The sequence below is a fragment of the Heterocephalus glaber genome, unplaced genomic scaffold (genome assembly GCF_053883595.1).
Source record: "Heterocephalus glaber isolate CG9 unplaced genomic scaffold, H.glaber_assembly_v1.0 deba00000942, whole genome shotgun sequence".
In the NCBI taxonomy this organism is placed as follows: Eukaryota; Metazoa; Chordata; class Mammalia; order Rodentia; family Bathyergidae; genus Heterocephalus; species Heterocephalus glaber.
This window is the reverse complement of record NW_028258174.1, coordinates 5423730-5444988: the sequence shown is the minus strand read 5'-3', so window position 1 is coordinate 5444988 and position 21259 is coordinate 5423730. Positions and strand designations below refer to the sequence as shown.

At 37.7% G+C, this 21259-nt stretch overlaps 1 protein-coding gene and 1 pseudogene across 1 annotated transcript in view; one reads left to right on the top strand and one right to left on the bottom strand.

Moving 5' to 3' along the window:
- Window positions 1-21259, bottom strand: part of Slc16a10 (solute carrier family 16 member 10) — a 153754-nt gene that overhangs the window by 31992 nt on the left and 100503 nt on the right. The window lies entirely within an intron of this gene.
- On the top strand, window positions 4837-5352 carry LOC101711813 (large ribosomal subunit protein uL23 pseudogene; annotated as a pseudogene).

Genomic DNA, 21259 nt, shown 5'->3' with positions numbered 1-21259 from the left:
GGTGAAGATTTTTTTCCCACATTGTGGGTTGTCTCTTCACACTGCTGGTGGTTTCTCTTGCTGTGCAGAAGCCTTTTAATAAGAAGAGATCCCACTTGTTGATTGTTTGTGCTAGTTCACAGCAACTGAGGTTTTGTTCATAAAATCTTTTCCTACACCGATGTCTTCAAGGGTTCTACCTAACCTCTGTTCCAACTGGTTCACAGTTTCTTTTAATATTTAGATCTTTAATCCATTTTGATTTTAGTTTAGTGCATGGTGAGAGATACAGGTCTAGTTTTAATCTTTGGCAAGTTGAAGCCCAATTTTTCCAGCAACATTTATTAAAGAGACTATCTTTCCTCCAGTGAGGGTGTTTGGCTCCTTTATCAAAGATGAGATGGCTGAGTGTGTCTGGAGTTGTTTCTGCATCTTCTAATCTGTTCCACTGGTCCTCAAGCCTGTTTCTTTGCCAGTACCATGCTGTTTTTATCACAGTAGCTTTGTAGTACAGTTGCAAGTTGGGGAATGTGATACCTCCTGCCATGTCTCTGTTGCCTAGAATAGCTTTTGCTATTCTGGGTCTCTTCTTGTTCCAAATGAATTTTTGGATTGTTTTCTCGAGGTCCATGAAGTATGCTGCTGGGATCTCAATTGGAATTGCATTAAATCTATATAGCAGTTTTGGAAGTATGGCCATTTTCACTATATTAATCCTTCCTACCCAGGAGCAGGGGATGTCTGTCCATTTTCTGATATCATCTTCAATCTCTCTTTCCAGAGTGCCATAGTTTTCAGAGAAGAAGTCTTTGATTTCTTTCATTAGGATGATTCCTAGGTATTTCAGTTTTTTGGATGCTATTGTGAAAGGAATTATTTGCCCTATTTCTCTCTCAGTGAGTCTGTCATTGTTGTAGAGGAAAGCTATTGACTTTTGTGTGTTGACCTTGTAACCAGCTACTTGACTGAATTTGGTTATTAAGCCTAGAAGACTTTTGGTGGTGTTCTTGGGGTCTTCTATATAGAATATCATGTCATCTGCAAATAATGACAATTTGACTTCTTCATTTCCTATCTTTATTCCTTTTATTTCTTTCTCTTGTCTAATTGCCGTGGCTAATGTTTCCAGAACTACATTGAACAAGAGTGGTGATAGTGGACATCCTTGTCTTGTTCCTGATTTGAGTGTGAAGGATTTCAGTTTTTGACCATTTAGTAAGATACTGGCTGTTGGTTTTTCATAGATGGCTTCTATCAGTTTGAGGTAGAGACCATCTATTCCAATTTTTTGTAGGGTTTTTATCATAAATGCTTGTTGGATTTTGTCAAATGCTTTTTCTGCATCTATGGAGATAATCATATGGTTTTTGTCCTTGGCTCTATTGATATAGTGTATAACATTGATTGATTTTCGTATATTGAACCATCCCTGCATCCCTGGGATGAATCCCACTTGATCAGGGTGTATGATCTTCTTGATGATCTTCTGCATTCTGGTTGCCAGTATCTTATTAAGGATTTTTGCATCTATGTTCATTAGTGAGATTGGCCTATAGTTCTCTTTTTCAGTTGGGTCCTTCTCCGCTTTGGGGATCAAGGTGATGCTTGCTTCCAGGAATGAATTTGGGAGTATTGCTTCCCTTTCAATTTCCTTGAAGAGTTTAAACAGTAGTGGCAGCAGTTCCTCTCTAAATGTCTTGTAGAATTCAGCAGTGAAGCCATCAGGGCCTGGGCTTTTTTTAGTTGATAAGTTTTTAAATACATTTTCAATTTCATTGGTTGATATTGGGTTGTTCAGAATTTTTAGGTCTTCTTCGTTCAACTTTGGTAATTCATATGTATCTAGGAATCTGTCCATTTCTTCTGTGTTGTCCATCTTATTGGCATATAGGTTCTGGAAGTAGGTATTGATGATCATCTGGATTTCTGCTGGGTCTGTTGGAATTTCACCCTTTTCATTCCTAATTGCATGGATTTGGGCCTTTTCTTTCCTTTTTCTGACAAGGTTGGCTAAGGGTTTGTCTATTTTGTTGATTCTTTTGAAAAACCAACTCCTGGCTTCATTGATTTTTTGTATCATTCTCTTAGTCCCCATTGCATTGATTTCTCCTCTGATCTTTATAATTTCCTCCCTTGTATGAGCTCTGGGGTTGACCTGCTCTTCTTTTACTAAAAGCCTGAGGTGCAGCATCAGGTTGCTTAATTGGGCTTGTTCTGTTTTCCCAATATGCATATTCACTGCTATGAATTTCCCTTGTAAGACTGCTTTCATTGTGTCCCATAGATTCCGATATATTGTATTGTCATTGTCATTTAATTGAAGGAACTGTCTGATTTCTTCTTTAATTTCCCCTGTGACCCATTGGTTATTCAGAAGTGTGTTGTTCAATTTCCACATGTTTATGAAATTTTTTGAGTTTCTTTTGCTATGGATCTCCAATTTCATTGCACTATGGTCTGATAATGTACAGGGGATAACTTCAATTCCTTTGCACTTAATTAAACATGTTCTATGTGTGAGTATGTGATCTATTTTGGAGAATGACCCATGTGCAGCTGAGAAGAATGTGTATTCTGATTTTGTGGGGTGGAAGACTCTGTAAACATCTGTTAAGTTCATTTGTTCAAGAGTTTGATTGAGTTCTTGTATTTCAGTACTTATTTTTAGTCTAGTTGATCTATTTGTGACAGTGGGGTGTTGAGGTCCCCCACTACAATTGTATTAGTGCATATAGGACTTTTCATGTCCATTAGTAACTGTTTTATATAGTTGGGTGCACTAGTGTTTGGTGCATAGATATTTATGATTGTCATCTCTTCCTCTTGGATTCTTCCCTTTACAAGGATGTAGTGTCCTTCTTTGTCTCTCTTAATCAGAGTTGGTTTGAAATCTACTTGATCTGCCAAGAGGATAGCTACTCCTCCTTTTTGGGGGGGTTCCTGTCACATGGAGTATTGTTTTCCACCCTTTAACTTTCAGTCTATAAGTTTCTTTTTGAATTAAGTGTGTTTCTTGTATGCGGAATATTGTTGGATTTTGCTTCTTGACCCATTCTGCCAATCTGTTTCTTTTGATTGGTGAATTGAGACCATTAACGTTGATGGTTATAACTGAAACGTATTGACTTGTCATTGCCATGACTTCTTTTTTGGGGGTTCTCCCCCTTTACATTTAATTTCTTGTCATGCCAGATGGGTTCATTCTGCTTTGCTTCCTGGGGTTGTGATCCTCAATGTCTGCTCCTAGGATATTGTGTAAAATTCTTTGGAGTGCTGGTTTGGTATTCATGAAGTTCCTAAGGTGCTCTTTGTCATGAAAGTATCGTATTTCTCCATCAGTTTTGAAAGAGAGTTTTGCAGGGTACATCAATCTGGGTTGGAGGCTGTTTTCTTTTAGGGCTTGGAATATGTCACTCCAAGCTCTTCTTGCCTTGATGGTTTGTGTTGAGAAGTCTGCTGTCATTCTGATGGGCTTTCCTTTGTATGTGATTTGTTTCTTTTCTCTGACTGCTTGGAGAACTTTGTTCTTCTGTTGAGTTTCTGGAATCTTAACAATTATATGCCTATGTGTGGATTTTTTTTGATCAAGGCTATTTGGCATCCTACATGCCTCACTTATCTGTATGTCAAGCTCTTTTCCCCTGCTCGGGAAGTTTTCTGCCATTATTTCTGTGAAGAGATTTTTTTTATGTCATCTGCACTCTCTCCTGTTTCTTCATTGAGTCCAATCAGTCTTATGTTATTCTTCTTTGCATCATCTAGCAGCTGCTGGATTGATTTCTCATGTTCCCTTATAATTTTGAAGCAATTTTTCTTTTCCTGGTCACTAATTGCAATCCTATCTTCTATATCTGAAATTCTGTCCTCACATTAAGCCTTCTAGACTTAATAACCAAATTCAATAAAGTAGCTGGATACAAGGTCAACACACAAAAATCAATAGCTTTCCTCTACATGAACAACAGATTCACTGAGACAGAAACAGGGCAAACAATTCCTTTCACAATAGCATTCAAAATACTGAAATACCTAGGAATCAACCTAACAAAAGAAATCAAAGACCTCTTCTCTGAAAACTATAGCACTCTGAAAAGATGATGTCAGAAAATGGAAAGACATCCCTTGCTCCTGGGTAGGAAGAACCAACATAGTGAAAATGGCCATACTTCCAAAGCTGCTATATAGATTCAATGCAATCCCAATTGAAATTCCAGAAGCATACTTCATGGACCTTGAGAAAACAATCCAAAAATTCATTTGGAACAGGAAGAGACCTAGAATAGCAAAAGCTATTCTAGGCAACAGAGACATGGCAGGAGGTATCACAACCCCCAACTTGCAACTCTACTACAAAGCTACTGTGATAAAAACAGCATGGCACTGGCAAAGAAACAGACCTGAGGACCAGTGGAACAGATTAGGTGATGCAGAAACAACTCCAGACACACTCAGCCACCTCATCTTCAACAAAGGAGCCAAACGCCCTCACTGGAGGAAAGATAGCCTCTTTAATAAATGGTGCTGGAAAAATCGGGTTTCAACTTGCCAAAGATTAAAACTAGACCTGTATCTCTCACCATGCACTCAACTAAAATCGAAATGGATTAAAGATATTAATATTAAAACAGAAATGCTGAAGTGGCTGGAACAGAGGTTGGGTAGAACAGTTGAAGACATTAGTGTAGGGAAAAAAATTTTATGAACAAAACCTCAGTTGCCCGTGAACTAGCACAAACAATCAACAAGTGGGATCTCTTCTTACTAAAAAGCTTCTGCATAGCAAGAGAAACCACCAGCAGGGTGAAGAGACAACTCACAAGGTGGGAAAAAATTTTCACCAGGTGCCTTTTTACCAAGATGGCGCCAAAGGCGAAGAAGGAAACTCCTGCCCCTCCCAAAGCTGAAGCCAAAGCAAAAGCTTTGAAAGCCAAGAAAGCAGTGCTGAAAGGCATCCACAGCCACAAAAAGAAAATCCGCACATCAACCACCTTCCGCCACCCCAAGACTCTGGGGCTCCAGCGGCAGCCGAAATACCCTCGGAAAAGCGCCCCCAGGAGAAACAAGCTTGACCACTATGCCATCATCAAGTTCCCCCTGACCACAGAGTGAGCCATGAAGAAGATAGAGGACAACAACACACTCGTATTCATTGTGGATGTCAAGGCCAACAAGTACCAGATCAAACAAGCTGTGAAGAAGCTCTATGACATTGTTGTGGCCAAGGTCAATACCCTAACCAGGCCTGATGGAGAGAAGAAGGCGTATGTTCGACTGGCTCCTGATTTTGATGCTTTGGATGTTGCCAACAAAATTGGGATCATCTAAACTGAGTCCAGCTGGCTAATTCTAAATACCCATTATTTTCACCATAAAAAAAAATTTTTCACCAGCTGTCCCTCAGACCAAGGTCTAATATCTAGAATCTAGAAAGAACTTTAAAAATCAGACCTCCCAAATTTAAAGACCCAATCCAAAAATGGGCATCTGAAATGAAGAGACATTTCTCAAAGAAGTAGAAATGGCAAAGAAACATGAAAAAATGTTCAACATCACTGGTCATTTGAGAGATGCAAATGAAAACAACACAAAGATTCCACCTCACCCCAGAAAGAATGGCTGCTATCAAGAAATCAACCAAAAACAAATGCTGGCGGGGCTGTGGGGAAAGAGGAACCCTGCTCCACTGCTGGTGGGAGTGGTAGGCTGGTGCAACCACTGTGGAAATTAGTACAGAGATACCTCAAAGAAATAGGATTGGAAGTCCCATTTGACTTAGCTATTCCCCTGCTGGGTATCTTCCCCAAAGAACTAAAAGAATCATATCACAGTGATATATGTGCACCCATGTTTATAGCAGCACAGTTTGTGATAGCTAAAACTTGGAAGCAGCCCAAATGCCCATTAACTGGAGACTGGATAAAGAAAATATGGTTTTTTTAAATAAAATGTAGTACTACTCAGCCATAAAAAATGAGAAATTAGAGACATTTATAGCTAATTATATGCAGATTGAGGCAAAACTCTTAAGTGAAATAAAGAGGACACACATAGGTAAATACCGAACAGTTTCTCTAGTGTGAGAAAATGAAAGTGTAAATAAGGACTACAAGGTATAATAGATGTGAAATAGGAAGAAATGGGCAAAGGGGAAGGGGAAGTGGGAGGTGTAGGGGAAAGGAAAGAAGGGAATGGAATTAATATGAGAAAATGAAAAAATGCAAACAAAGTCTTTGTAAATAGGGAGGGATGGAGGGGTTGAAGGGAGGGCAGGGGAATGGGGAAAAACTAAGAACCAAGAGAGATTATGTATAGATGCAAATTTCCAATGATGAATGTCATTATATTGTATACCTAAAATGCACCAATAAAATTAATTTTAAAAAGAAAAAGAAATTCACAGACTAAAACAAAATGACAAAAGAGCATTTGCATGAAAAAAAAAACAAAACAGATATTTCTGACCACAGAAGCCATTTTTAGATGGTCTAGAACTCTATTGTTTGTTAGCCAATGATAATTTTTTTTAAACTCACATCCAAGAATATCTGCCTGGCTGGGGACTTAGCTCAGTGGTTCCACTGGCCTGCCTAGCAAGGGCAGGGTCCTGAGTTCAATCCCCAGTACCAAAAACAAAAACAAACAAAAAAGAATATCTGCCCATTCTATATCCATGAGTGAAAGGACAAACTAGTTCCATGTGCCCTTCCTCTAGCCATCTCCAACTCTGTATAGATGACATTTTCTAACCATCCAAATGAAGGCAAGTTCCTCTCACTAGAGCAAGTTCCCCTCACTAGAGCCCAAAAGTAGATCCCATTTTTGAGAGGTTGAGGTTGCACCTTACGAAAGCAATCACCTCACTGGAGTGGCCTCTGCTCTCCACTTGTCCTCTCCTCTCCACTGGTCTCCTACAGGGGAGCCACAGTGCAAGACATCAGATGTTGTTCTTCCACTGAGACTCCAAGGCCTCTGGATCTCAGAGAATCAACCATGAAGGAGGTTAAATGGATGGCCACAGTACAACCTAGTGGTATAGTAAAACCCAATGGTGGTACACATGTGCAAAGCAAATACTGCTCAGAAAGATGGAAAAATTTACTGCTGTACTAAATTCTAAGATGGCATTATTTATCTATGCCACCATAGACACTAGCATCATACTCACCCACCCCCAAACTCCCACTTGAGGGGATGAGTGCTTTTTGGTTAATATCTTTCATGTAATATAATAATTTATTATAGGAGGAATATAATAAAACTTTAATGTATCTAAGTTAGACTATCTTTGGAGAACAGTAAATAAAGAAAAAAGGCAGGTACTGGACCTCCTTATGACAAAAATAACTTGCTATCTGACAGTGGACTCAAAATGACTGCGATTGACCCAGTATAAAATGTTAATAAAGGCAGTACTGCAAGGCCAGAAAAGCAGGGTGAAAATAGATTCAATGGAGTACTGCAGACTATGAGAGTGAAAGAAGTGTCTCTGCAAGACTGAGCAAAAAGACAGAAGCAAAATACTTACAATTTTTATCATTCACTATTGCAGTTAACTCTTTGGAAGGTGAAAAGATTTCAGTCACCAGGCATCATCTATTCTTTGTGATGATTTTGAGTCTCAGACCATCCTGACCATGTTTGCTCTTCCTCTTCAGATATATATTATCAAACTGGACAGAGGAGTGGATGACAAACAGCCATGTGCAATCATTTCATCTCTAGGGGAATAAACTCTTTGTGGGAGTGAAAGGACTTGTATCTTTTAAGTTTACTGGTAATCCAAAAATGGACTAACAAATGCTACGTGATATTTCCAGTGATTATTGAATTCAAACTGATTTCTTCAACCTCCTACTTTCCAATAGGGATATTAAGTTTATAGCATTTCTCACTACTATTAGTAGCTCTGAGTTTTTCTTTCTCATTTGCATCACTTTGTAATAATTTATAAGAATATACCCATCCAACATTTGAAAAGCTAATCCAAAAGTCTAGGAGATCATTCTGCTTGAGTATATTTTTTTAAAGGTAAACTCAAAGAAAAGAGCCTGGCTCCTTTAAAAACAGACTTACATCTGAAAGAGTAGCAAGCCTGCTAGAGCGGTTAATGGATAATGTCAGAATTTGTGGCAAATCAAAACTTTACACTACCCTTTGTTTTCAAAATTGGATTAAGGAGGGCTGGGGATTTAGCTCAGTGGTTCTGCCGCCTGCTTCACAAGTGCAAGGTCCCAACTTCGATCCCCAGTACCAAAAAAAAAAAATTGGATTAAGGAAATCTGAATGGGACAAGAGAGTTTGGTTTATTTTTCTTTTTAAAACAACCTTGTTTCCTCTATCTTTGTTTTGGCTGGGAAAAGAAAAAAAAGCAAATTAAAACAAGTGGGACATTCCTTAGAAGTGCTACATGAGCACTGTATAGCAGCTAGACATGTGAGGTAATTAAAGGTGGAAGAAAAAAAACTCTAGATATGTGGGTATCTAAAATTTTACATCAAAACACTGAAATAAGACTGTGTAGCAATTAGTTGATATTCACAGTTTAGGTAACCCTCAAAATGTTATTTTAGTTTGTTAAATCTGGTCAATTGTGGTTTGAGAGTAAAACACTTCTAAGATGTAGTTGAAGGGAAAATTGGCCAGCCAACATTTTTAACAGCACCATGTCTATTAAACTGGTGGTGCAGGTAGCTACAGCCTCCACAGCAGCCGACCAGGTGGAGAGCAGACCTTTGGCCTAGCAGAACTCTACAAGGCACAGGGAGCTGGTCCTGTCTGTTTTTCAAATGCCAGTCTTTCCATTTCATTAAAAGGGGTTTCCATGGCATTGATAAGGACATATGGCACTGTTAAGACATGAAAACATCAGGGCTAAGGAAGAAGTTTCTGGAATCAACGGCCACCAATGGTAGAAAATGACAGATCATTTGAAAAACTGGTCTCAATTTGAAAATATTTTCTAACTCTAAAAATCTTTAAAAGCCTTTGTTATTTTTCCCTTTCTGGTTTTAAAAAGTTTCTCATGGATTAAAATAATAGTACATCCTTGACAGCGTAATTTAGATAAGATCAAGATTCAATAAAATGTTTTAGAGGAATTATCAACTAGAACCAGTTTGGATTTAAATGCCAGCTTAAACCTTGAATTTTAGAAGTTTAAAGGAGCCTTCATCTTAAAATAAAAATAAATGACTAGGATTTTTAGGTAACTTGAAATTATTTAGTGACCTTGTCAATAATTTCTGTGCCAGATATTTTGAAAGTTACAAAAAGAATATTCTGCTGGGCACAGTGGTACATACTTGTAATCCCAGCTACTCAAGGAGGCCGAGGCAGAAGGATTGAAAGTTCAAAGCCACCCTAGGCAATGTAGTGAGATTCTGTCTCAAAAATAAAAAGGGGCTCGGGATGTGGTGCAGTGTTAAGAGTGTCTAACATGCGCAAGGCCCTGCATTCAATCCCCAGTACAAATACTTAATCTTCTGGTTTATTTAGATTTTTATTTGCTTCACTTAACTCTGAATTTGACTCTGAAGTTTCTTTCTTGGGACACCAGATTTACCTTCACAGATACTTGATTCCTGGCCAGTTTGTATGAACAAAATGGCTGTGAATGAAGCCTGGCTCTTGTGAAGGAATTGGATGGCCTCATCCATGGTCACCAGGATAGCTGCAGGGCTCAGCCACATCTGCAGCTGCCTGCATAAGCAGCTGATCCAGGCCTTCACTGGGGCACTCTAAGACATGGGGTGGTCTTGCAGATCATGCTCTTTTGAGGCATCACGTGTTTCCATGTTTTGCATTTATTTTAAAAAAGGAGAAGAAAGGAATATGCTGTGCATTAATCTGATGATGTCGTCTATTAGCTAAATGTGCTTGCAAATAAATAGATGTGAGTTATGGAGTCCCTAGTCAATACCTGAATTACATGAATTTGGAAAAACAGTCCAAAGAGAACAGATGCATCCAACAAAAGGCTAGCTCAAATAAACATTCAAATTAGGTTCATCTTAAAATAGGACAGGATAAAATTAGAAATATTAATTGAATCACTAGGATTTAGGGTAATTTGATAACTATTTGATGATCCTGGCAATAATGTCAATAAGCCAGATGTTTTGTAAATTCTCAAAATTAGTTCTACTTCTCCTTGAACAATGAGGGATGTGTACACTGTTGATTTACTGAAATTTTAATTTATTTAGTTTTAGGTTTATCTGATTTTTGAGAAAAAAACAAAGGAATTAGGGAATTAGTTCTTACTCAGCTTCTTAATTTTGTCCTTCATTCTGAATTTTTAAAAAACCTGATCATTCAATGAAAATTCTATTTCTTCTAATCTGTCCTCACTAAAATTCAGGATAATGACACTGGCTAGACAGCTACTTTGCCAGTCTCCTATCCACCTCTCTTCCTCCAGTCTTGGTTAGGCACACAGTATTGAATCTTTTTATTAATCTGATTCCCTTTCTAGTATCCTCTATAAATTCCAATTTTTTTACCTGAATAAAGTTTAAACGTTGTGAGGGTTAGGGTTAAATCAATTTTTCTGCCACTGCTATAATTTCTACACACCTCTGAGATGGTCTAATCTAATTGTTCCTTATTTCAGTGCTGGGGAGTGTGGTTAACATTATTTCTTAAAGTTCAATTTTTGTCTTATGATTGCAATGTATTTAGGAAGAAGAGGACCACACCCTCCAGGAGGAGAGATGAGGAAGTGGCAGTCTTGGATGGTCTGGATTTAAGGCTTGCATAGCAGACAGGACACTTCCACAGGGTGGGAGTCTAAAGGCCTGGCATAAGAGGCGAAGAAACATCTTTGGAGCCAAATTATGAGCACTACTCTTACTTACTGATTCTAAGAACCTGGGCAAGTTTCGTAATCTCAAATATCACATGCTAGCTCAATTTTGTTTCAATTTTATCTTTCTAATATAGTTGTGCCCATGTACTAGCTTTTCAAAAAGACATTATTCTTGTTTATTGCGATAAATTTTGTATCATGTAAAAGTTGTCATTCTAACTGAACTATAGCAACCACACTGTTGTACAACCATCACCGCCATCCATCTCTAGGACATTTTCCATTTTCCTAAACTGGAACACCATTAAACCATACCTGCTTACTTCCACCCACCACTTCCTCCTACTCTTCCCTCCCTGTGGAAACCACCGTGCTATCTTTCGTCCCTCTGAATTTGACTACTCTAGGTACTTTATCTAAGTGGAATCACATAGTATTTGTCCTTTTGTGTCTCGCTTCTTTAGTTGGCACGTCATCAAGGTCTATCCATGTTGTAACATGTATCCCAAGCATTACCTTTTTTTTCTCTTATGTTATAGGTGGACAATTGGTAATTTTTAAAAAATTATGTGTATAGGACTTTTTAGGAATTTTATTTCAGGAGAAAAGAGGAGGCACTGCTATAACACACTACTGTTACAGGTCTGCTGTCAAGGTGAAAGTGATACAGAGCTTAGAAAGCACTCCACAAGGAAGCAGAAGGAGGCAGGGTATTCCTAAATTCATAATCATGAGTACTTCCAATCCCTAGGTTCAGAGTGAGTCTAGAGGGCTGAAGAGTGGAGAGTAGAAGAGCAGTCAATGCTTAAGGCATAGACAGGGAACTAAGAACTTTTATATGAAAAGCCAGGAAGGACAAAACCAGGGATTATGAAAAGTCCCTGAGGTGGCTCCAGAGGAGTAAGGAGCATATAAAAGAATACCATGTGTTCACATAACAATTAAGTGGGACAAGGACACTTGATTTATGTTGAGGTCATTATAATTAATCATAAATTCAATCATTAATACATGGCAGCATTTTAAATGCCACACAATGTATATTTGAGTCAAAAGGAGATAGGCATCTGTGAGTCTACTTGCTGGGCTGCAGTCACCCCCAGGAATCACATTCTTCTGGAAGCAGTTGGGAAAAGGTGCATGGTATAGGGGCACTATTTCACCTCAGCCAGACTGTGCACCTCTTGCCATCCACCTATACAACTTTAAGTTACTCCACAATGAAACTAGTCTTGATCATTTTAAGGCCTATTTCTATTGCTTAAATTTTATTTTATTTTTTAATTCAATTTAATTTATTTTGAGACAGGGTTTCATTAAGTAGTTCAGACTAGCCTTGAAACTGCCTCAGCCTCCAAAGTGCTGTAATCCCTCACAAGGGATTACAGGTATGCGCCACCACACCCAGCTTGTACTGCTTATATTTTAAATGTAACTCATCCTTACTATAGTTGTGTGATCTGAGAAAGTCTCTTAACCAATTAACTCCTTTCTTCATAAGGTGCAGATCAAACTTTTGTCACTTTCAATGTTGAAGAGCAAAGAAAAATAACAAAACTGAAGAACCTAAAGAACTTTTGAAATGAAAACTAGTCATGAGTACAGAAATTAGTAGACTTTGTACTTCAGCAGCTCAACCAACCTATAAACCCAATAAAATTGATTTTAAAAATATGCACTGAACACCTGGCACGTGCTAGGTACCAGAACCAGAGCAATGAAGAGGAGATGCTGGCCCTATTTATGTGGAGGTCCACTTTTCTTACCTGTTGATTCTAAAAAGCAGCTGTGAAATGTAAGGATACTGCCACATGATATTCGCCAATGGATTTTGTAAAGTAATCCACAGTTTTCACCAGCCTTTCCCATACTTATGTTGAGTACCTTATTCAGTATAAGGGCCTCACAAAATTATATTACCGGAGTGTCTAAATTAAGTTTAAAATTAGATATTTTTTAATTATTGTGGATTTCTTTCTCCCAGACAAGTTTTAAATCTTTTAGATTTTGGGGCCTACATTTGAGGGATAACTTTCATGCCTGATCAAACCGTACATCATTTCTAAAATGTACTGTTAAATTATCTATCACTAATTATTTTTGGCTAAGTATAATCTGGAACACATAACAAACTTGCTCTGCCTTACTAGAAGCAGCAGCTGTTTTAATTTACTAGTAAATGCTCAATATTCTACATTTCTCAGGTCTTCTCTTCTTACCAAGTTCCTATGCTAGTGTGCTGCAATTTTCAAAATACTCTTTTTAAAAAACAGACTGTTTTGATGACTGATTTGTAAATGTTTAACTTCACCATTAATGAGTCACAAGTGACAAAGAAGATCCTTAGTCATCTCAAGTAGGAGAATGCTGGTGAATACTGCCTAAGGCATAAAACTGAAAAATGGAGAAATTTTCACTAACCTGAAAAGTTAAATTGCTGCAGATGTTGCGATCTGAAGGGAAATAAATGCAAGGTTAGAAAAGCTAGAAAAGCAAGAAGAGCACAGATACCACTGAAAAAGGAAGAGTCAAAATGAAGAGATGTCCACTTATTCACTTAATAATCACATCAGAGATGAGCAATACTAGTGCATTTTTAGAAAAGTTAAGTGTATGTATAAAGAAAAAAACAATACTCAGGTCGATAGCAAAGAATGCAAGAATTTTTAATATTCAACATGCAGATTTTAATATGATACACTGGACAAAAATAAATTAGATAAAAAATTCAAATACTAATTGGCATTAATGAAACTAGAGAAATTCTATGTTACAGGCTCCCTGAGGGGAACAGGAAGTGCTCTTCTTTATCTTCAGAGTTCCTACAACATTGCCCTTCATACACATATATGCTTCTAAATCTCCTCAATGCTACCCAAACTACAGTTGCTTTCTACCATCACCTTCTATCCATTTTGTTTGCTTCAAAGAAAATACCACTATTTGAAAACTACCTGTTTATGTGTTTACTGGTTTCCTGAGCTCCTTAAGAGTCAATGTCTGTTCTGGTCACTGGATCCCCACACCTGGAATGCTGATGGCACACAGCAGGCACTCAGTGCATATTTGTCAAATGAATGAATGCCTAAATCTGCTCAACTGAGTTGTAATGAAAGTCACACACAGAGCAAGAACAAAAATGGTGACAAAATGGAGAATCTATTCTATTCTAATCTATTTTATTCTATTCAGTCATTTAATGTACAACTCTGACCAAAGTTAAATCTCTCTAAACCTGTAGGTTCTCATCTATTAATGGAAGAACCAGGATCAGCATTGCTTCCCTCAGAAAAGGATACTGTGAGATTGAATCAGAAAATGTTTTGTGTGAACTAAATACCTTCATGTCCTTTTTGGAAGTTCATTGTGAATGGAATTAATGAATGAAATGAACTGAAACCTTTCTAGGCCACACAACAACAAAATTCAAGTAATATGGAGTATAGTATATAAAAAATAAAAAATAAAAAAATCAGCACATAGTGAAACACAATCAGTAAATGCTCGTATTTAGATTAGTAAACTATATAAAGAAGTATCTTTATAAGCCTATTTTTAATGAAAAATAGAAAAACAAAATTTACTTAAACTAAGAAAATCTTGATAAAAATACAATGTGGTTTTTTTAATTCTTCAAAGTATCAAAACATTCTGCATTAAAAAAAAATCAAAGTAACAATCAATATACTTAGAAAAATAAACCAGAACAATGAATATAAAAGAAAGTCAAAAAAAGAAAGAAAAGACAAAGTAAGTAAATGAAACCTTTAAGCCCTGGCTAATATTTAGCTACAAGACTAAAAATAAGAATAAAATTTTAAGTGTGGCTATCAGGTTGCAATGCTAAAACTGAGATAAGGAGGGCCAGGGATTTAGCTCAGTGGCGCCACCACCTGCCTCCCAAGCACAAGGTCCTGAGTCCGATCCCCGCACAAAAAAAAAAAAATGGCAGATATGGAAATTCATACAACTTCATTCGCAATCAATTAAAAAGTACCCCAAACATGCTTTGAAGATAATCCCTGCCCATCTGGACCAAATGCAGCTGAAGTGTTTTACAATGGTTTGCCATTAGGTTATTCATTCAATGTTTTTCTACTAGAAATTACAAAGCTTAAACACTTTTTAAATCTTAAAAATAATTTAAAGCAGGGCTGGGGATTTAGTTCAGTGGTTCTGGTACCTGCCTCGCAAGCACAAGGTCCCAAGTTCAATTCCCCGGTACCAAAAAAAAAAAAAAAAAAAAAAATTTAAAGCAAATTCAAAAGGCTCATTAATCCTTACATTTTTCTTTATTAATCATTTTAGATTTTTCCTTAGAATTATTGGGCAAGGAAGGTACTTAAGTATGGGAGATTTATAGATCTGGTGTGAGTGAAATAAAGTTTTTGGTGGGAAGCAAATCTCATTTAAGTAGATAAAGTTTGAGTTGGATGTATGGTTACTAAGGCATTTTGATTTGTCTTTTTAAAGGTTTTTTTGTTTGTTTGGAAGATGATTTATTTCAGTATAACTACTGGGTCCACTAGTATTTGAATATGATCTGGATAGGGACTGAAAGTACTGGTAGGGCAGCAGCAGTCTTACACAATATTTTATATAATATATACCCTGGTACAGTTTGCATTTAAATGATACTGTGCTAATGGGGTGATTTTTTTTTCAGCCACAGAGGAAGTTGGGTTATTGAGCTCTATTCTTATCCAAAATACCAAATAAATGTTTTGTATTATTTCCAGTTGGGGAAAAAAAAAAAAAGCACCCAAAACATTCACAAGTTTGGGAACATTTAATAGACCTCAAGGTTCTGCTCCTTCAGAATCTTAAGAGTGAACAGACACAAATATGGCCATTCCTGGCCCAGGATACTGAGTCTTTAGTTTAAAAAGGATACTCCTGTGAGCCTTGCATTCTTAGGGAAATTTGCCACACCACAACCTTGACCCTGAGCTCTAAATATATCCCTAAAAGAAAGACAACAAAACCAGTGTGACTGCTATTGGCAACTCTGAGGAACTGGATTCTTGTCAAAACGCCAAAGCAACCTCCTGATTGAGTTAACCAGGGACAGATGAAAAAACAATTTCATTTCTCTAATAATTTCTTTTTTTCACTCTAGTACTGGGGATTGAACCCAGGACCTCTGCACTGAGCTACATCCCCAGCCCCTTTTTATTTTGAGAAAGAATCTCACCAAGTCACTAAATTGCCCAGTCTAGGCTCCAACTTAAATCCACCTGCCTGACCCTCCTCAGAATGCTGAGATTACAGATATATGCTGCCATGCCTGGTTTACTAATTCCATTTCTTGCAAATGTTTACAGTTTAGCTATAATAAGCTTCTATTGCTCTCTATAGAGATTTTTTTGGGATGTTATACCTGGTTCTCCCACTTTTGTGACTATATGACTTTTGGCAAGCAGTTTAACTTTCTGTGCCTTAGTTGCTCTTCCTGTCTTGAACAATGACAAACAATAAAACTGAATAGCCTATACAATCCCTCACTTCTGGCAATTTACATATTTTATTCTAAAGCTATATTCTTAGGAAGACCCAGCTCAAGCCCTGTCTGCACAGTGTACCAGCCTTGCAACCCTGAGCAATATGTCTCACTAGCCCTGGTTCCTCTTCTGCTAATCAGAAGCAGTGATGTGGCCTACCTTCCAGGCTGGTCTCAAGACTCCAGGGAGAGGTCATCTCTGTGGGTCCTTCTTGTGAACCAAATGTTAACAAAATTGTGGGCAATTTTTAATAAATGGGTAAACAACATTACATTTGTTTAAAAGAAACTTGTGGTTTAAAGTAAACGCTTGCTCGGGGCAAAAGGAACCCTTTGCCATCACTGTTGGGAGTGTAAATTGGTGCAACAACTATGGAAAGCACTCTGGAGATTCCTCAAAAAACTAAAAGTTCCATTTGACCCAGCTATTCATTCCCCTTTTAGGTATCTTCCCAAAAGAGTTAAAGACATCATATTACCATGATACATGTAGACCATGTTTATAGCAGCACAGTTCATAATAGCTAAATCTTGGAAGCAACCTATATGCCCATCAACAGATGAGTGGATAAAGAAAATATGGTATCTATATACAGTGGAGAACTACTCTGGCTTAAGAATGATAAACTTGAAACACTTTTAGGTAAATGGGTACACCTTGAGACCCTAATCATAAGCAAAATAAATCAGGCACACAAGTTTAAATATCACATTACTTCACTTGTGCAGGAAATCTCAAGTATAAATAAAGAGCAAAATGGGGGAGAGATATTAGGAAGTAGGAAGAACTTGTTCAAATGGGAAGAGAAACAAGAGATGGAGGAAGGGGAAGGAAGGAAGAGAAGAGATTTTTAAAAAGAATTGAAAGAAAAAAATGGAAATAGAGCTTTTGTAAATGTGGAGAAGGGCTGGAGGGAGGGAAGGGGAAGGGGACAAAAAAAAAAAAGATGTGGTATGTACATGTACACATCTCCTAAGTTGAATATAATCATTATGTACTGCAAACATGTACTAATAAAAAATATGAAAAAAAAAAAAGTAAACCCTTCCTTTGTAAACTCAGTTTTGAAGCCTGGATACCACAGTTGTTCTTGTCATGTTATCTCTAAAATCAGTTCAGTTTGACAAAACTGTAGAAATAGCTGGATTGCATGGCTGTAGCATTTGCAATTTTGCACCTCCAAAGTGAGCCTTTTTCCAATGTGTTATATGATGGAATATAAACTTTCTGATTCTTAGTAAGCTCCCAATCCTGGGGGGTGGGGGGAGACAGATATGACAGGGATAGGAAGAAAGGATGCACAAGGAAAAACAGACAGCAACATGGGCAGCTGGGCCCCTGAACTGTCTTTGGCACTAAAGACTGTTAGTGAAGCATGAACTCTTAGGAGATCTGTCTTCTTCTGTTCTGCATTCTTTGGAGTTAGTGATTTCAAGAGCTCTTCCAAAAAGATGCTCCAGCACTAGGGGATAAGGACAAATGTACATTTCATGAGTCAGGCAACTCTTCCCACCTGCTCTGAGCCGTCTGGCAAATGTTGGGCAAAAAACAATGTCTAAGTCATGCTTTAAAAAGGCGGGCTGGGGATTTAGCTCAAATCCAAAATGGCACTGTGCCTGCCTCAAAAGCGCAAGGTCCTGAGTTCAATCCCTGGTGCCAAAAATAAAAATAAAAAATAAAAAGGGAAGAATGTTGCAAGTTAACATTTCTATCTCCATTCATCCATATTATAACTTTGTGGGGGTTGAGACAGGGTCTCACTATGTGATTCAGGCTGGGATTATAGGCATGTGCCATCATACCTGGCAACAGTTCGTTTAAACCTTTGTAACTTAATTTAGGCTCCTCAAACTTGAACAGACTTTGATACTAATCTAACAACATATTACAGTTGAAGTTGATATTATTCAAAAGTATGCTACCTTTAATCAAATAAGCCCTGATATACTTAAATACAAAACAAAAAAAATCCAGTGAAATTTAAATGTTAACAAGAGGGAAATCAAAACCAAAAAAGCCCAAGAAAGAAGGATCCATTTTCCAAAACCCTCAGCAGTGGCAAAACTATTGCACACATGTTGTTTTTCTTTTAAGATAAAAGATGCTAATGTATGAGTTGTTTTTTTCTAAACTAAAACCTCAGTATTCAGCTTTAATTGCAGTATTGGCACTTTGTGGTAAGTGAGTTTTGGGTTGCAGTTTGGGCACTCATCTCTAAGAGGTTTGCCATCAGTGCCCTCTTTGAGGGCCCTCTCAGGAGACTAATGATCAATCAGTGGCCTCAGAGAATTTATATATGACTCTAATATTCAAGCAGTGTCCTATAATAATGTTAATCAAATATATGATGTATTTTGTTGTAAATTTGCACATGTTCATGTTTGTTGTTCTGCTATGCTTACTGCTTATTATAGAAAATGAAATTGAACATAAAACTGTATAGTTCATGTTGTCACAGGTTGTGAAAAATAACTTTGGCCACAATGTATTAGAGATCAAAAGAGGAGATGAAGGGGCTGAAATAAGGTCACTTAATAATCTCTTACTCCCATTATTGCAGAACTGCTGTAATGATCTGGTTTTCTCCCGAGTTCTCTCCCTGGCTGTAAACCATGTCCTGAGTGCTGGGATAGCTCAACATTTGGGCCTAGTCTTGGTTTCGAGAAAAGAGAAATTTGCAAAGCAAAGAAAACTTTGGTCTAGGCCCAATATGGCTGAAAATGATAGTCCCATCCTCCATCTCTGAAGTGACCCAATGAAGGAAGAGCAGATGCTTTCATAAAAAGAACGTGGGATTTGTCATAGTTTCAAGAACATGTTTAAATTCCAATTCTGAGCATAACTCAACATGCACAGCTTCACAGAGTTGATTCTTTAGCACTAAGTATGTAATTACATTTATTATATTCATCTTTGTGATGGTTACAGGTGATTTGGGGAAAATGCTTGACACATGATCTATTCTTGTCAAGTGTAACCGAAATCTTCCTCTGAGGAAGCCACAAACAGATGAAAGTTTGCTTGCCATTCCTATTTGCATGGTCCAGCACCTGTACTGTGGCTGAAACAGGACTCCCACTCTCACCACAGTGTGATCACAGGTGCTCTAGCTAGTGAGGTTTCACAGCCACATTCTAGCCCTGAACCATGGTGGCATCTGGTATTACTCAAAGTTGAAAAACATCACCTGAGATATTATATGGCCCATTCATTGACCTGTTTGCCTCAAAAGTTCATTTCTACTTTAAAAGTACAACTTGTTTATTACTATTTACTAGTGGACTTGTAGTACACTTAATTGCCCTCTTAGCAGGCAAATGATTGTCATTAATCTTACATCAAGTAAATGAGATCTCTCCACTAGGTCAAAGTTTCTTTTGATAACAGTCACAGAACCAACCCAATTATTTATTACAGATTAAAGAAAACAGCTAGTGAACACTATATTACAGATGTCAACATGTAAGTCATAGAGCTCTTGAATGAGCACTATGTGAGTTTACAGCATAAAAACTAAAACTGGACCCAATGATATGCTTTGTTTTGTTTTGTAATACTGGGGATTGAACCCTGGAACTGCACACTGAGCTACATCATGAGCCCTTTTTTAGATGAGTGGCTCTCTCTAAGTCACTAAGTTGCCAGGCTGGAGTCAAACTTTCAGTCCTCCTGCTTCTGTCTCCAAAAGTGCGGGGATTACAGGTATGGCCATCATAGCTGGCTCCAATGATGACAGTCAAACAACATGGGATCTGAATAGCTGATTTTCAAGGTAACTAGTACTGGAGAGACATGAAAACAACTGAAACTAAATAATTATCTTTATAATGAGAATGGGACATTTCATGCCAGTGAAAAAGTTAAACCATAATTGCCATTTTTAGGCATTTATTAGTCATTTGACTGACGTGGCCCTCTGTTCAGTGCTCTCATCCAAAGCTATCCAAAAGCTATGTAGCAGGATTCCAGCCCTGATCACAGTGTGAACACAGAGCTCTAGCTACTGAGAGTTCAGGCCACCTTCTAGCCTTGATCCATGGCAGCATCAGCATTGCTGAAGTTTAAAAACATGTCTTAATGATGCACTCAGAACACCACTCAGGGCAGCAATCCAAAGCTAGACCCGTGGCCAGGATATGGTTCTGTATACCCTATTCTAGTTTGAGATACACCATCCCAGACTCCTTGAGATTTTCAGTTGGTACTGAAGACAAAGTTGCTTCAGAGATACAGAAATGTCTTCTATTTATAATTTCAGCATGGCAATATAAAACTATAGGTCAAAGCAAACACATCAAGTCTCCCATCAACAGACAGCAATAAAGTGGTTACTCTACTATTCTGAAGTTAGCTGAGTTTGACCTTATTTGTTAAGGGCTGTATGAATATGAATAGTGTCGCCTACTACGTGAGCTGGGTGTGGTGGTGTACCCCTATAATCACAGCATTCTGGGAGGCTGAGGAAAGAGAATTCCAAGTTCAAGCCTAGCTTAGGAAACTTAGTGATTTAGTGAGACCCTGTCTCAAAATTAAAAATAAAAATGGCTCATTGCAAAGACCCCATGTTAAATTCTCAATCCAGAAAAAAATTCGTATTATGTCATGAAAGCAGAGAAGTTTAAAGATTAAAATGATGATAAAATACCATTTCTATTGTCACTCTAGACTTATTCATAATATAGTCATCCCAAAAACACTTAAGTACCCACCATGTTCTAGCCACTATGCCAGAAGCCTGAGCAAAACTGCAAAAGATCCTTAACTTTGTAAAATTTACATTCTAGCAAAGATAGTAAGCAATAATCATAAGTAAATTACAAATATGTTAGAAGTTATTAAGGGTATTAAGTGCTGTGCAAAAAGAGAAAGGCTAACATAAAGGAGAATGGGAATGCTGAGAGGGAAGGGAAGCAGGACTTTAACCAAGCAATCGGGATAAGCTTAACTAAAAGGTGAATGCAGGAGCTGAGTG